The sequence below is a fragment of the Acomys minous genome (genome assembly GCF_964271855.1).
Source record: "Acomys minous genome assembly, chromosome: 11".
In the NCBI taxonomy this organism is placed as follows: domain Eukaryota; kingdom Metazoa; phylum Chordata; class Mammalia; order Rodentia; family Muridae; genus Acomys; species Acomys minous.
In genome coordinates this window covers 77,047,238-77,053,295 of record NC_140492.1, presented here as the reverse complement: position 1 = coordinate 77,053,295, position 6,058 = coordinate 77,047,238, and positions in this window count along the sequence as shown.

Sequence of the window (6,058 nt, the reverse complement as noted above, 5' to 3'; positions counted from 1 at the left end):
GAGATGTGGGAAGCCGCGCTCACATTCGCCATTACAAGATGGCGCTGACATCCTGTGTCCCATGCTGACAAACAACTAATCTGCGCATGTGCGAAGGGATTTTCCACTTGTTGTGCTCTGCCTCTCCCGTGGCGTCATCTCGCCCGATGAGCAACAGCCAATCAGGGACTGACACATCCTAAGCGGAGGACAGTTTCCTATATAAGGGATGGGTTTCTGCTGTTTGGGGTCTCCATTTTACTTGTGTAAGCTTATGCTCTCCCTCTCAAGATGCATTAAAGCTTTACTGCAGAAGGATCCTGTTTGTGTGTGCAGCGTCGTTCTTGCTGGCGAGACGGTAACGCTAGCCACATGTTTAGAAGCCGTTGCACCTAGAATGGGGCTAATGCAAGGGAGGACAGTGAGGCATCACCAAGAGGCAGCATCTGCAGTCTCTGACAATTTGAACTCGGTGGGCACTCTCTAATAAAGACCCCTGCTCATCACTTGTATCCCCCCACCCTCATTTGACTTTAATTATTCATTCCGTGTTGGGTCATGGAACTCCATACTGTGGCAGAAGACTCTTCATGGTGGTATGCCAGCTTAATTTGCCTCTAATGGTAGGTATAACTGTCCTCAAGAATGCTAGTGGGGATGGTAGAGGGTGGGTCTGTCCACAAAGGGGTTCACAATTGAGAGTGACCAGGGAGACATAGCTGTCTATTCCTTTCAGGTTCCTCTTCAAGTCTGCCTTTGTCTCTTGTCTTAAAAGGCCCTAAGAATGCCTATTGCACTTCCAGGTGCATTTTCCTACATTCCCATCCTCTCCTGTCCCCAAGGCTTTGAGCATCCAGACTGCATAGTTAAGTACCCACACTACATAGATCCGTCAAAGGATCTAAGTATTCCATTAACATATTCATGCCTCCCAGGGAAGACTCCAGAGGCACACTACCTCATAGACCTCCCAGAAGACACAACTTCCAACCTCCTTTCAGGGTCTGGGTTAGCTTTACTTTGGGAAGAAGAACACATCCAATGTGTGAACTCAGCCTGGAGGCAGTTGTGTCTAAAGAGAATATCTGAGTGTCCTCAGGGGTGCGTAGGGGTGAAGGAGGTACGGTGGGATGAAACTTTACTATCCCCTATAACTCATAGGCTTAAGTCTTGGCTGCCAGCCTATAGGGCCATTGGAAGGTGGAAGCAGTGTTAGGAGAAGGGATGTTGTCCTAGTCAGGGTTACTATTGCTATGATGAAACTCCACGACCAAAGAAGGAAAGCGTTTATTAGGCTTATACTTCTATTATCACTGTTAATCATCAAAGGAAGTCAGGACAGGAAGACAAACCTGGAGGCCATGGGGGGAAGGGCAGTGCTTACTGGCTTGTTCCTCCTGGCTTTCTCAGCCTGAGTTCTTATAGAATCCCAGATCATCAGGCCAGAGTGGCACCATCCATAAAGGGCTGGGCCCTCCTCCATCATCAATTACCAATTAAGAAATACTCTACGGGTTTGCCCACAGCCTGACCCTATGGAGGCCTTTTTTCAATCAAAATAACTGCAGCATATGTCAACTTGATATAAATCTAGCCAGCACAGATGTAGTGAGAAAGTTAGATCTTGGGGGTAAGTCCTTGAAGGAGTCTGGAGTCCTTTCTCTCTCCTTGCTGGTTCAATAGTGTGACCCACCCTGAGCCACTATATGCTTTCCGCCCCCTATAGCATTTGCTTTGGTTTCCCAGTTCTTAAACAGAATATGATGACAAAAACAACATAAGGGAGAAAGGGTTTATTCTGCTTCACAGTTCTAAGGTACAGTCCCTTGTGGTGTGGAAGTCAAGGCAACAGGAACTTGAAGCAGCCGGTCACATCGCATCCAGTCAGCTCATGGAAGTGCTCAGCCCTGTTTTCCAGTTCATATAGTCCAGGACCCTGGTCAGCAGATGGTGCCACCCACATTTGGCATATCGTCTCACCTTAACACATTCAGGAAAACCCCCCACAGGCATGCCCAGAGGCCAGTTTCCTTGGTGATGAACCATCACAGTGTTCTGTTTAGAGATAGGTCACAGGGCCAAAAGACTATGAACAGAAGCCCGTGAAAACATAAGCCACAATTAACCTCTTCTCTTTCAAATTACTTATTTCATATATATTGTTACAATGAAAGGACATTAACACAGAAAGGGTAGCTGTCAAAAGCCCCTCTCTCCTGATCCCTAAGCAGGAAGAATCCCAAAGAAGAGTCCTTTGAAGCTGAAGGAAGATGAAAGTATGGGAGTGATTTAGGTGCGAGGATGCCAATCAGAGGAATAAGGTGTGCCAATTACTCTGCGCAGAGAAAAGAAAGACGCCACTGGTGAAGAACTGGCAGGAAGCAGAGAGGCCCAGGAGATAGTTACCTCTGAGACATGGATGGAGTTGTGCCATGTCTGGGTAATGCTACCTCATCAGCATACTCCCACAAACTTGCCTGAAGAGTGGCCATTACCAGAAAATGTTTTTGGAGTTCTGTGGGGGTGGGGTGAGTGTGTGAGTGGCAAAGTTTAAGTTTGAAGAAGTGTCTGTACATGAGCAAAAAGGTAGGAAGAAGGATGGTCTAACAGGCTGATCCTGCACTGGGCCATGGAAATTAGCAAAAGGTGAAGGACAATGCTCCATTTTCATTATTGTTATTGCCAAGGTCATTTAAGGTTATAGGACAGCTCACTATTATAACAGGTCCCCAGACCTTAGCATGAGTTGCTCCATGACAGAAGTACCATGCAGGCCATAAAGTTCAGAAAGTAGACAGCAGCACCTGCCAAGATGAAAACAGGGACCTAATCCATCAAAGTTCATAGTTCCAGGAGTCTCAAAATGTACTAACCTTGATTTTTGGTTTTCTGTAGTTCTGCTTCTGGCTAACTGTTCTTGCTAACTGAAGATTGCCAACCCAAGGCATGGATTTTGTGCTTAAAAGGCCACTCTGAGAAATGCTTGGGGCTACACTTCGGTCAGAACACCCAGTGTAGTTACAGACTGCCTAATACAGATTTTGTATTGGCTTAAACACATGTCTGACTTGTCTTCTCTGGTGGATACCCCACATCCCTGCCACTGAGTGATGTGGGAGTGTGTAGAGAACCTGAAGAGGTGGCCTCTGGCAACTACATTTGTCTGTCTGCTGGAAACCTGTCACCAAAAAGCCTTCTCTGGCTTTAATCCAGTATCAGGCAGTTCACAACTCTCTCCAATTCCAGGTCTAGGGCCACTGATGCCCTCTTCTGGCCTTTGCAGTACTTGTGCACAGGTGGAATAGGCACACATAGACATGCACACATACAAAACAAATCTTTTTATCAACTTGAGAGTAAGGGCATGGGAGGAGTTCAAAGGACGGGGACTGGGAAGGGATGGAGGGGAAAGGGCTGGAGGAGGAAGCAATGCATTTCTATTTTGATTAAAAACATTTAAACAGGAGGTTGGAGAGATGGCTCAGCAGTCAAGAGCACTGGCTGCTCTTCCAGAGGTCCTGAGTTCAATTCTCAGCACCCACATGGTGACCCACAACCATCTATAATGTGCGCTGATGCCTCTTCTGGTGTGCAGGCATACATGCACACAGAACACTATGTACATAGTAAATAAATAAATAAATAAATCTTTAAAGAACATTAAAATAAACAAGCAGAATTAACTGCGGGCGGGGATCTATTATTTGAAGGCACCCTGGATACTTGGTAGGATGGATACCCCATAGGTATGAGTAAGATGTGCACCCAGATGTCAGCTTAGTTGGTGGTCTTCACTTGTGGACCCTGGTCTATAAGCATAACTTTTCACCTGCCATCTTGATAGAAACTCCAGAACTCAGAGTTTAAAATTGCCAAGTGGGATTTCTGGGCATAGAGCCTGGTGTCATAGTGGAATGGTTCCCTAGGAGACCTAGACACATCTGAAAGATAATAAAGCCTTCTGGGCCAATAAAGAAACAAGAGACAAACAATTTGATGTTTAGATCTTTATAATAGAGCCTTGTCTTCTGCAACGCGTACCACAGGGCCCTGCTAACTGACCTGGCCCATTCCCAGTCAGCTTCAAGTGCTCATCCAGACTGCAGTGACTCAGCCTCCAGGCCACTTCTTATTAGGCTCAGTCTTCTCAACGGAGATCTGATTCTCCAGGTGTGGGGAGCTTGGCAGGAAGCATCGATGTCAATCTCCATCTCCTCTCCCAACTCTCCCACTCTCACCCCTAGATTTCAGGGTTAAGACGCTTGATCCTGGCTAAACAAGATTCTTATATTCATACTGACTGCCATAGCCATGACCAGAGGAGAACATTTCTAGATAGAAAGGCAAGCCAGAAGAGTAGAAACATGAGGCTGGTGGTGGCCATCTTTCCCTTAGGTAGAACATGGAAGAAGCAATTATGTGAGTCCAGAGAAGAAATGGAGGGAGACAGAGCTGGGATCCAACCATACTTGGAGCTAAGTGCACACAATTACAGGTATAAAAGCCACAAAACCCTTTATGTTCCCTTAGACTAGTTCAGAAATTGAGCTTTTTAAGTTTCCAAGTGACAGAGCCATAACTCTTACACGGAGAAGTTTAAAAATATTAAAGATCAAGTCAGGCGCGATGGCACACACCTGTAATCCCAGCACTCGGGAAGCAGAGGCAGGTGGATCTCTGTGAGTTTGAGGCCAGCCTGGTTTACAAAGAGTCCAGGACAGGCAAGGCTACACATAGAAATCCTGTCTCAAAACAAACAAATAAACAAACAAACCAAAAAAGCAGCACACTAACTGAGGCCCATGGGATTATAAGTCAGTGAGCTGAGACTTGAACCTAGGCAGTCTGGCCTGAGTCTGTGCTGTAGTGACTGAGCCAACAACAACAACCATGAAGCAACACAGTGGTGTACAGTGATGGAGGAGAACAAGCCATAACGTCCCCTCTCTTCCCATCTTTGGCCGTCCCTAGGTACTGTTTTATCTTTCCAAGATGACAAAGAGGCCTGGTTCCCCTGGAGATTTTGAGTACCACTGTCCTCTAGACCTAGGGCAGAACACTTTGGAAGAAATGTGACAACCCCCCCCCAGGTCCAGCATAAATTCCCACAATTCCCTGGACGTGCCGATCTTTTCCCGAGTCCAGTGAATGATGTTATTTAACCTGTGATGAATCCAACCAAATCCCAGGGTAAATTGCGGTATATGGTATACAATACATTTATCGAGGAAAGCCAGATGTTATGAGAACAATCACTCCCCCTGCTCAGGGCCTGCCTAAAGTGGAAAGCAGGATGACCTGCCATGCTTCATGGGACAAAGTCACTGGGTTTGCATATCCCATGGATAGCTCCCGAAGATTCTCCCTGAAGCTCCAGTTCTCTCTGCCCTCTGTCTAGTATCCCTAGAATTGCCAAATCCTGAATTTGCACTTAGTTTCTTGATTACCCGCAGAAGCCCTGAAGCAGCTACAGCTGCTGCTGTTTTAGGCCCTGTGCATGTCCCTTGCACTTGCCTGAGCTATGGCTTTTGAAATGAGCAGCGACATGGGGACAACAGTTGCCAGGCACGAGGATGGCAGAGCAAAGAAGTAATTCTGAGACTAGAGGGGCAGCAACAGAGGAAGCCTGGCATGCATGATATGCGCGTCTTCCTGAGGATGCCAACTATTTTAAGAAGACAGTTTTGCCTCCTGCCGTGGGATGGAGAGGGTACCTGTGAAGCACAGTGGCATGACATATGAGAAAAGGCATTCTGGGGAGGTGTGTAGAGAGGCTGCTTCTTAAATGGCGTAACCTAGAGAAGACGAAGCACTTTCCAAAGGCCCCTTTCAGCAATAATGCATGGCAGCAGGTTGCAGGGTCCCAGTGAGGTAAGGGTGTAGACACATTTCTGTTTTCTTTCTTTCTTCTCCCTCCTTTTTTTTTTTTGGTTTTGTTTCGTTTTGTTTTTCGAGACAGGGTTTCTTTGTATAGCCTTGGCTGCCCTGGACTTGCTTTGTAGACTAGGATGGCCCAGAACTTAGAGAGATCCACCTGCCTCTGCCTCCCTAAGTGCTGGGATTACAGACATGCACCACT